This window comes from Leucoraja erinacea, unplaced genomic scaffold (genome assembly GCF_028641065.1).
Source record: "Leucoraja erinacea ecotype New England unplaced genomic scaffold, Leri_hhj_1 Leri_213S, whole genome shotgun sequence".
NCBI classification, from domain to species: Eukaryota; Metazoa; Chordata; class Chondrichthyes; order Rajiformes; family Rajidae; genus Leucoraja; species Leucoraja erinaceus.
Genome location: NW_026576114.1, coordinates 67381 through 79419, shown reverse-complemented (window position 1 = coordinate 79419; position 12039 = coordinate 67381). Strand labels below are relative to the sequence as shown.

Genomic DNA, 12039 nt, shown 5'->3' with positions numbered 1-12039 from the left:
GAATCTGAATCTGAATCTGAATCTGAATCTGATTGTAATGAACCATCTTGTCCGACGGCCCAGGGTGGGATGGTAGTGAAATAGACTGCTTCCGGGGCTGAGACTTTCGAACTCTGAATATATACTGGAGAGTAGTTTGGGGGTCACACAGTAGAGCATTCCATGAGATACACGGGGTTCTGGTGGATTTGATTGAGCTAAGGTAGTGAAGTTAATCCATTACAGCATGCTCCAAGAATCAGCATGGATGAATTCAAAGTGATACACATAGGATTTGTGGCTGATAGGTGTGTGTGGAGGGGTGGGGGTGGTTGTGGTGGGGTGGAGAAAGCCCTATTTTCACTGCTAGTGGACTTGATCGAAAATTCTGCTGCGTGAGTGGCTGAAACAGACAACTAAAGATTTGGAAAAGGCATCTGCTCAGAACACGAGGGCAAATATTGGGTAGCGCTACTGGAGAAAAGGTGCGAAAAGATTCTAAAGCATTTTGCAAAATGTAAGCAACGACCACGGAATTCGAATGGCCTCCTACACTGCTATCACATTCCTGCGACTTGCTCAACATTGCCAACGCGGTTCATTGCACATTTTGCACGAAGTTCGAATTTAAGGAGAACATCACTGTGCTGGTTTCTCGCGGATCCACTTCAGTTCAGCACTACATTGTAAATCATTCCAACGTCCATCAACAATCATTTCATCACACTCTTCCACATCGTGCTCATTATTGGGTTCTCCCACATCCCAAAACCTATAATAAAATAGAACATGGAAAATATAAATGTTATAAGGATTCCTACTTCAACCTTAACAGCCTGTGGTGCCGCTAGCATGACCAGCATTTCTCATCAAATGTTTAGATTGTATTATGAATTCCGTTTGCTGAAGGTAGTCCCACAAAGGTTGTCTATTTCAGCATTTCGATTCAATGACCATAAAGAACCAGCATTGAATTTCCATGACAGGATGGAGGCCATGTTGATCTCAAACCTGTTGTTTCAGTTTCAATTTAGTTTATTGTCACGTGTACCGAGGTATAGTGAAAAGCTTTTGCTGCGTGCTTTGCAGTCTGCAGAAAGACAATACATTATTACACTCGAGCCATTTACATTGTATGATGCATGCTAAGGGAATAAGGGGATTAGTGGCGACCCTTTCCTCTTACTATCCATGTTCTGGCGAAAGAGGACGAGGCTTTGGGTGTAGCTATTGTCATAAGCCTTGGCGGTCAACGTGGTTTGTTGTGTGGGTGATGCCACAGTGCATAACTGGTCAGGAGAGAAACGATGATGAATAGTCAATGGACTGCATCCCAAGACATCTATTTTATCCTGTCGGGCGTCGTGATCCCTGAGAATTATTGTGGATGGAGTAGCCCCCGGAAATTGAAAGGTTATCCTTCACTGCCTTTGATCACAAGGTTATTAGGAATAGGAGTAGAAGTTGGCCATTTGGCCCATCATCTACTCTGGCATATAATCATGGCTCATCAACCTATCCCTCCTAGCCCCATTCTCCTGCCTTCTCCCATTGACATCTGACATCTGTACTAATCAGGAATCTATATATATATATCTGCCTTAAAAATGTCCAACAGCCTTCTGTGGCTAACAATTCCCTCGATTCATCTGCACGGGGTCCCCCCTTCCCACCTACTACTACACCACCAGCCCTAGCTATGACTCTTCAAACTGCGCAGGTCAAGATGATGCTGGACAGACTGAAGCCAGGGAAAGCAGTGGGGCCCGATGACATCAGCCCAAGGCTACTGAAGACTTGCTCCTCAGAGCTGGGTGGTATCCTAACACACCTGTTCAACCTGAGCTTGCGTCTACAGAAGGTCCCAAGGCTGTGGAAAACATCTTGCCTGGTACCTGTCCCAAAGAAGACCTATCCCACTCACCACAATGACTACAGACCAGTAGCGCTCACTTCACATATTATGAAGACATTTGAGAGACTTGTCCTCTCCTACCTCAGGACTAGTGTGTCAACTCAAATGGATCCTTTACAGTTTGCATATCAGCCCAACATCAGTGTCGATGATGCCCTCATTTACATGCTGCAGAGGGCGTACACACACCTGGACATCCCTGATGCATCTGTAAGAATTACATTCTTTGACTTCTCTAGCGCTTTTAACACAATTCAGCCTCGACTGCTAGGGGAGAAGATGGAGAAGATGAAGGTGGATCCATTAATGGTACTGTGGTGTTTGGATTACCTTTTCCTCAGACCACAGTATGTGCGCCTACAGAACAATGTCTCAAGCACCATCATGAGCAGCACAGGGGCTCCACAAGGAACTGTGCTGGCTCCATTCCTGTTTACCATCTACACAGCGGATTGTCAATATAACACCAACAGCTGCTTTTTGCAGAAATTTTCAGATGACACAGCTGTTGTAGGCCTCATCAAAGGGGGCAATGAGGAGGAGTATAGAGACACAATTAACAACTTTGTGGAGTGGAGTGCACACAATAATCTCCATCTCAACACCAAAAAAACGAAGGAGATAGTTGTGGATTTCAGGAGGGGGAGGAGGAGGATTCAACCAACACCAATCACCATCAGGGGCACTGAGGTGGAGGTGGTCGCCAACCACAGGTACCTTGGTGTGCAGCTTGACAGTGAGCTGGACTGGAAGAGTCATATGGAGGCGGTGTACAGGAAGGGACAAAGTAGACTGTATTTTTTAAGGAGGCTAAAGTCATTTAATATCTGTCAACCCCTATTGTGCAGTGTCTACCATTCAGTGGTGGCCAGTGCTCTGTTTTTTGCTGTGGCCTGTTGGGGAGAAGGCGCCCGAATAGCGGACAAAAACAGACTGGATAAGCTGATCAGGAAGGCCGGCTCAGTGGTTGGGGCAGAGCAACTAACGGTCAAGCAGGTGGCAGAGGCCAGAACTCTGAAAAAACTAGGCTCAATAATGACCAACCCCACTCACCCACTCCACGCCCTGAAGGTGATCAAGTGCAGCATCTTCAGTCAGAGACTGATTGCACCAATGTGCAAAACGGAGAGACATAGGAAGTCTTGTATACCAGCTGCTATAAGGTTTTATAATGCACAAAAATTTTAACTTATTATGTATTGAAGATATCTGTTGAAATGTGTGGTGTTATGTCTGTCTTGAAGCTGTTGTGGCACTGTAATTTCCTGTAAAGGATTATTAAAGGTTATTCATTCATTCATTCAAAAGATTCACCATCCTCTGACTAAAGATCAGAACTAAAGGATGAGCTATGCTGAGAAACGCGAAGGAATGTTAAGGAGATACAAGCATGACATGGGTGGATCGGTGTCGCATTTGAAAGTCTATGCAGTGAAACGTGAAGTTTTACATTTTCCTAAAACGGATAAGATTAGGCATTGTCAATGAGGGTCCAATTCTAATGGAGGATTTTGCAACAAGAGAGATTTTCCTTCGCAATCCTAAGGGTCACCTGAAATTAAAAATTCATTGTTCATGCCAGTGGGTTGTTGGCCACCAGGTGGATTATAAGGTTTTGACACGGAGTATTTTGTTTTCTCCTCAACATTCAACACCACAGACACTGAACAAAACATGCGACCGGAAAGCCACTCACTTTACAGAGGAACTATAATCTGTTCCATCTACCCAGCGCCAGTCACCTTCAGAGACCGAATCACTCAGTCCAATCCACCGACGGGCATTAAATTTTTTCTTCAAAAAGTCCTATCATGGAAAAGAAAGGATGTCAGTACATGTGGAAACAATAGCTGGTGACAGTACTGTATTACTTGTATGTACTACCCCGTGTAATATTTATCCTGCTCTATAACGCTCGCTTATGTATTAACAACTAGCAAAATGAAATGCAGATATAGGATGAGAGGAATATGTGTTTTTGCATTTTCCATGTTATAAAGCTGATGCCCTGAATATCAGGCAGGACTTTGACGAGGTATTTTATGGCGGTGCTCGTGTAGGGATAACTCGTTCTGCATTTGGAGGTGAAGTCGTATAACACGGCCCAAACCTCGTCGCAAATTCATCAGACTGACAACATTCCACAAGATCAAGTATACCACCATTGATGTAAAGATGGAGGAACACATCCAGTTAATCCAAGCACTCATAGACATGTCAACTAGAGGCTACCAACCAGGACATTATTTAATTGCGCACGGCACTTCATTAGCACTTTCTAGCTCGTTTTTCTTCAAGACAGCAAGGGATTGGAATACTCTACCAGCCAGCATCAGAGATCTCCAAAACATCAACACATACAAAGATGCAACTACAAAAGCATCTCCATCTCGACTAGTTCGTCCCCCACCATGATAGTGCTGAGTGATGATCCACCTAGAGCTTTTCAGCCGTATTACACCCAGATCCAGATCCAGATCCAAATGTCTACCGCTATTTCATGCGATACAAAGAAACAGGTGATATTTCCATGTAAACACAAGTGGTGTGTGATTGTGCTCAGAATATCCCGCGTGTGAACGCAAACTGGCCGGGTCAAACATTACTTTAAGTTCTACTAGGAATAGCCACGCACTTCGTAGTGGATCGAAAGTATCGCTTAGCAGGGAACGTTGTCTGCAGGTGTTATCACAGAAAACCCCCTACCTGTTCTTCAGCATTATTAATGACAACAAGGTGGGCGTCGGCTGATGCACAGAACCTTTGGGCCTCCTCCCAGGTGGTCGAGGTTGAGGAAAAGTGATAACAGCTTTGATTGAACTTGGTCCATTGCTCGGGACAAGAATGCACACCTGTGAAGATATTGAGGTGAATGTCAGAGGAGTCCGCTTCAGACGGGAATATTTCCGGCCATATCTGGGTGATCGAGGCGAGGGTAAAAAACCTTCACCACTCTCCCAGTTTCAATTATCGAAACAATCATCCGGACAAAACCAGGGCCAGTTTAGATCAAACACAATAGAAAGCAGGGCGGCACGGTGGAGCAACGGTAGAGTTGCTGCCTTAGCCCAGTTCGATCCTGACTACGGGTGCTGTCCGTACGGAGGTTGTACGTGCTCCCCGTGACCCACGTGGGTTTTCCCTGAGATCTTCGGTTTCCTCCCAGACTGCAAAGACGTACAGGTTTCGAGTAAATTGGCTTGGTCCCTGGTGTGTGTGGGATGTTGTTAGTGTGCTGTGCGGAGCTGAGTCAGTGGGCCGAAGGGTCTGTTCCCGCGCAATATCCGTAAACTACGAAAGGTGTGGGAAATATGGGCGAGGTTGATACCAGAACAAAGATGTCACCCCAGACCATCGGGTAGCAACGAATAACCTCAGTCATTGCTATTATAGGGAGAAGGCGAAGACTGCGGAAAGATCTGATTAGAATGATGAAACTCGCTATGCTTTCTTCATCCACTCCATCTTGGCTTTTCAATGGGATGTCCCGTATCCTAAAACCCAGAGCCCCTGGACTCTCTCCAATGTTAACTTATCCTTCCTCGGGTACAGAACTCAAAACTCCTCACAATATTCCAAATGAGGCCGGACCTGTGTCTCTTAAAGCCTCAGGATTACATCCTTACTTTTATATTCTAGTTCCCTCGAAATTAATGGCAACATTGCGATTGCCTTCCTTACCACCGACTTAACGTAAAAATTAATCCTTTGGGAATCCTGCACAAGCACTCCCAATTCCCTTTGCACCTCTGATTTATGATCATCTTCTCATTTCAATGATCACCATACTTACTCTCCCTCTGCTGTGGAATCTCAGGCTGGAGTTTGGAGAGTTGGGCAATTACCTTCTCAAGGTTCCCTGTAACTAGGTATGTTACAAAACGCACCTTCAGCGGCGCTGCAGTTCTGTCACTGGCCGTGTGCTCGACTTTGGCGCCTTTGTGGGGGGGGTATAAAAATGCCGTTGTCTCCTATCTGTCCGAGATATATTTTCTCGGGCTATTGCCTGATGCTGAAAAATCGTTCCGACATGCGTTCTCGGAAGTTAAAAAAAAAAACCGCTGGACAATTTAATCGTTGGAGTAAAATCAAATCTACTTCTAACGCTGTCAACGCCGACAACGGGACGGATCTCACGTAGGGGACAAAACATAAGGTAAGTCGTTTATTTTACATATAAACTTGCTTCTTAGGATTGCTTTCGTCAAAATTTCATCGGCGAAAATGTGATTAAGGCCCTATACGTACCGGCAGTGTTTTTCCTGCCGATATGGAGTTTAAAACCACCGCCGCCGCAACGTTCCAAACGATCGCGATCCACAAAATCTCACTCGCAAGATGATTTAAATGGGCATTAATTTACGGGAATTAAACACTAAATTCCTTCCATTTGGCCTATAAATTATTGACAATAAAAATCATGTTATATTGTGAATTCTTGTGTGAATGTTATTTGGACACTTAGGCTATTTAAAAATGTTAACCTTTTCTTAAGAAATGGATAGATGTTTAGATCCAGTAATTGAATTTTGTAATTAACTACAATTAGATAACTAAATAATTATATGGTTTAATTTCAGGTCATCCAAGTAAGATTGTTTCATATTTGTTTCAGAATGCTTCAATCAATAATAACTGAAAATTTCATTCAGTTCTCTTAATTTTTAGGAAATATATGGGCTTTAGACTGTCTTCGATCACAACTTTTGAGAAGTCAATGGAAAAGCAATAGGGAACAAGATGCTAATTTCAGAGTATGAAAATGGCCCTAACCTTTTTATGACTGAAGATATGAAAGATACTGAAGATATGAAAGTGAATTAGGTGTCAAATTAAACTTCTTTTTATACTTTATCTGATGTGTTACATTGCAGACTTGATTTTTAAATCTCAAAATGGTGTAACATTGCTAGTGTACCGGGGTATAGTGAAGAACCGTTGTGCGTGCTGGACAATACATCAATACAATCGAACCAACGATAGTCCGAGGAACAACAATGACGTAGAAAGTAGTTGAGGGCTTGTCTCTAGTTGTGGTCGGATGAATCAGTTGCTTGTGAATCTGGGATGACGAGCACTATCCTTACGCTCTCTCATAAGTGCAATCTCAGCCAGAACGTCGGAGAGTGACCTGGTTGCTTTCTCAACGTTTCCTGTAACTGAAGAGGGACGACAGTTTAGGTTACGTGGAGCCCCTTTCTACAAGACCCTGTTCCCGAGCCGTCACTCCGCGTTCCTTCCAGAGTTTACTTGACGTTTACTGTTTGTACAAGTACGGGTGGCACGGGAGAGTGAACTGTGTACAATCGTGGCCACCCTGTCCAAGTGACAATTCCATTCAACTGTAAATAGTTCAAAAATAAATGTTCGAAGACGGGTTTGAGTATTAAAAGGGTTTGAACAGTCTAGTATGTTATTCTCTGGGGTGTAGTGGACTGGGGAGTGAATGTGTGCAGGTTCATAAAATCATAAAGGGCATATACATCGTGGAATGACACGGTCCAGCGAAAGGGAGTCCAGGTTTAAGGTGAGAGAGGAAAGATTTAAAATGACCCGAGGCGTAACGGTTTCGCACAGTGCGTACATTCATGGAATGAGCTGCCAAAATAATGAGAGAGGCGGCTACAATATCGTCATTTAATAGACCACTCGACAGGTCAATTGATACAAAAATTCGGAGGGTTATGGACCAGATACAGTCAAAGTGGTTTCCATTTGAACATCAAACTACTTGTCCTCAGAATGTATGGCCCACACACTCGAGCATTGAAAGTGTGATCTGAACTCTAGAAAATCGTCCAAGAGCAGCAGAATAGACTGCGGCTCTGTGAACTGGGACTGGACATCAGATGAGGAGCAAATGCCCAGTAGCTGCTATGCTTCATCGTCGCCGCCGGTGGCCGCTATTATCCGAGAGATGTGAGCTGCAGGTTACACAAAAAAGCTGGAGAAACTCAGCGGGTGCAGCAGCATCTATGGAGCGAAGGAAATAGGCAACGTTTCGGGCCGAAACCCTGTGTGAGCTGCAGACCACTGCCGTACAGTCAAGGAACCAGCAGGTGGCGCAGCTTGTAGGAAGCTGCTTTAAGAGGTAGGACTCGAATTGGCACTTAGATAGTTTTTTCCCACAAAAGCTGCCTAACCTGCTAAATTACTCCGGCACTTTGCGATTTGACCAACTGAGGATTAAGGGAAGTGGCAGTCGTGGATGGATAGATGGGGATTGTGGATGAGGGAAGGTTGTGAGGCAGACTGGCTATCCCAACGTTAAAAAAACAGTTCGACAGATAGATGGAGAGGAGAGGTTTAGAGGTGATATGGACCAAACACAGGCAGGTGGGACTAGTGTAGATGGGACATGTTGGCCGGCGTGGACAATTTGGGCCGAAGGGCCTATTTCCACGCTGTATCACTCTATCCCTCTCCGTCAAAGTAGGGGGGTGATTTCACGTGAAGCAGGGGGGGGGGGGGGGGGGGGGGGGGGGGGGACACAACATTATTCTCTACACACTCGGGATAATTGACCCACTGATTAGCAGATCTATCAGGATAGAGAAGGTGAGATTGGATGTCTACATTACAGATATCTGTCACACTCACCATTGCTCTTCCATTGGGAACTTTCCATCCGAAAGTCAGCATCTGACCTCTTCATTTCTCCCATCTGAGCCATTGGAATAGAAACTAAGATTTGAATATCACATGTTCGATATAATTTGCCCCCACAACATCTACAGTACCTTGATGTCCATTTTTCGAGGCGGAGAATGAAAGAGATGGGAGATTCTGCAGGAATTATGTTAGGATATGTTAGGATATGGCATTCCTTCCTCTTCCTTGCACGCTACAAACACGTCTCTGGTTGCAACAACAAACAGGGATAGAGGTCCGGGATGTCTTAAAAACGTTCAGGAATTTCCACTTCTCCGAATTCACCTTCTCCAAATTAGTTCCATACTGCAGCTGTCGTGTTTGTATGTTTTTTTTTAGAATACTACCGCTTATATGATGGGAAATCCGGAAAAAGTGTAACGAGCAACTGAGAAGAAAACAACACTTTGACCCGTGCTTTGAAATAACCCACATTGCCCTTGGTATTGGGTTACCGACTACACACACCCTCAAGCTTGTATCCTCAAGAATGGATTCACGTTACTTCTCATATTAATGCTTGCGGATCCATGGATATTCCTCAATTAGCTTTCGAAACTAATAATATAAAAGCTTACAGACACCGGAAATCTAGAAATTAAAAAGTATGCAGGAAATGGCAAGCGTCCGTGAAACGGAAATGCAGCAACAAAATACAGAGACAAAGGTGGTTAAGTGTCCAATAGAAGTATACGATCCTTTATTAAACTTGGCGCATCACACGGAGCCTTTCTATTTCACTACCACAATTTACAACCCCCCCCCCCCCCCCCCCCCTTAACCCCCCCAAGCACGGCATGATGTCAGATGTGAAGGTTAAATGTTTCTCTGTGCAGCGATTCGGCCCGACTTACTGATGGGTACCACCATTTACAACTTTTATTTTTAGATTTAGATTACAGAGCAGTTTTCAATGTTTAAACTTACTCAGTATCAACGCAAGAACAAGCGACAGAACGGACAGCAGGATGCAGATACCCAGAAGAGTGTACATAATCTTGGGTGGTAGATTTCGTCGAGCAGTACCTGCTCTTCTGGGCCAATGTTCTGCAAAGTGCAAGTGAAACTAATCAATGAAAGCAAAATATTGATTCCTCCAATAGAAAATATACCAATCCTTTCCCGGTTTAAACTTGGCGACGGCCAACGGAGCCGACGGCTATTGTCAGCGCCACAATTTACAACTGACAAAAACATTAATCTTCCTTAACGCAAAACAAGCTGGGCATAGTCCTGAGTAGAGAGTGGAGGTGGTGTATGTCACACACCAGAGAATAGCTGAAGCCTGAAGAAAGGTCTCGACTCGTAATGTCACCTATTCCTTTTCTCCATAGATGCTGCGTGGCCCGCTGAGCTACTCCAGTATTCTGTGGCTCTCTGCAGACTAAAGGATCATTCGCTCCATAAGCTAAATTCAAATGGAAAGAATTTCCATCCCTCTTTTTCTTCAACATTTTGCACATTCACCCCATTCCTGCCCTGCAGTTCAATTCTAGCCTCCCCCGTCCGTTACGATGAACATGTAATTACTTAACCATATAACCATATAACCATATAACAATTACAGCAGGAAACAGGCCATCTCGACCCTTCTAGTCCGTGCCGAACACGTATTCTCCCCTAGTCCCATATACCTGCGCTCAGACCATAACCTTTCCCGTCCTTTCCCGTCCATATAACTATCCAATTTATTTTTAAATGATAAAAACGAACCTGCCTCCACCACCTTCACTGGAAGCTCATTCCACACAGCCACCACTCTCTGAGTAAAGAAGTTCCCCCTCATGTTACCCCTAAACTTCTGTCCCTTAATTCTCAAGTCATGTCCCCTTGTTTGCATCTTCCCTCCTCTCAGTGGGAAAAGCTTATCCATGTCAACTCTCTCTATCCCTCTCATCATTTTAAAGACCTCTATCAAGTCCCCCCTTAACCTTCTGCGCTCCAAAGAATAAAGCCCTAACTTGTTCAACCTTTCTCTGTAACTTAGTTGCTGAAACCCAGGCAACATTCTAGTAAATCTCCTCTGTACTCTCTCTATTTTGTTGACTCTCTATTAACTTCAAGCCCATTTATTTGAACTGGAAAACTAGGATAACTAGGAAACATTATAATATATTATCAACATAGTGATGAAACCTGGCTTCAGATCTTCCGGCTCAGATTTGCCTCCATTCCTCTCATCGATGTGAAACGCAGTGGTATTTTGATAAATGTCCATTCCTTCCATGTTCTCGGCTGGGAGATCTGGTCTGTGTTAAACTTTTAAGAAGTAGTCAGAGAGATGGCGATTTTGACCTCATATAGTTCCTCAAGCTGCACTTCCACTTTTCCGCTCAATTCCGCAAAATACCAAATCTGTTTCGCTGAATTAATGGCATTGCAAAAACACTTCTGCTATTAGGGTCTGTGTTCGAGTGACATTACTCTGACCTGGATGTCTGCTCTAGACGTGTTCGCAGACTGGTGGCTTAATGCGGATATCTGTGCAAGTGTGTACACCCACTGTTGTTTTACCCCAGGTGAAAAGTAACATTGAAATGGTGCCCAGGAGCTCGGCCTTTGAAGCTTCGCCGCCACCTTAAAGTCGTTGGCTGATGTAAAACCATGGACGGATGGCGGCAGAGCGACAATCACGAAGCCAGAGTTAAGACAAAGCATGGTCGCTGGATATGTATCCATAATTCTAAATCCATCGACCGAGTTGATTTTTTTGCATATTCTGACGAGTTAATTAATTATTTCTACAATTTCTTTCCCGCGTACTTGTCATGCTGAGGTTTTCCAACATTTTCTCTTCCGATGGTAAGTTTCCGACATACTTGTGATTTTCAGATTCCAGATCAAACCAGAGCAGAGAATAGAGATTTTGCAATTTGCTACCACTCACCCAGCCTATCCAAGTCACCTTCCAGCCTCCTAGCATCCTCCTCACAGCTAACACTGCCCCCAGCTTCAGGCCTATCCTGATCCCAATCGCTGAAATAACTGCAGAACAACTGAAACGAACGTATTTTTGAAAAAGACAATTGTTCTGAAACAAACCGTGAAAGCAAAAATAACGCTGCAGACAGATGTGCTATCTTTCAACGGACGCTGCATGAAATGCTGTGTGCTCCTTGTTTTTTTAGATTTACAGCATCTGCAGGATTAATATTTTCAAGCAATGGATGTCTCGGGAGAAAATATCTGAACAAATTTATCAATTCAATTCAACTTTATTGTCATTGCACAAATACGAGTATAGGTACAATGAAATGCAGTTTTGCGTCTGGCCATAGTCATAGTGCAAGATAGTAGAAGTAAAAATAAGCATACAATAAAAAAATAAAAAATACTGGTTAACAGTGTGTGGATTGTGGATGAATTAAAACTGGTACATAGGCAAATAACTGTATACAAATGGGAGAGTCTAAAGATAGCTAGCGACGGGACTCTGAGTTCAGCAGTGTAATGGTGTTGTTGAAAAAGCTGTTCCTCGGCCTGCTTGTGCGAGA

At 43.9% G+C, this 12039-nt stretch overlaps 1 long non-coding RNA gene across 1 annotated transcript; it reads right to left on the bottom strand.

The window, feature by feature from the left end:
- Nucleotides 1-6496: 6496 nt before the first annotated feature.
- Nucleotides 6497-11802, bottom strand: LOC129716340 (uncharacterized). The gene is made up of 3 exons (XR_008726624.1): nt 10682-11802; nt 9473-9592; nt 6497-7053 (listed from the first exon to the last, which is right to left on the bottom strand). It is a non-coding gene; the product is annotated as an uncharacterized LOC129716340 (long non-coding RNA).
- Between the last annotated feature and the right edge of the window lie 237 nt (nt 11803-12039).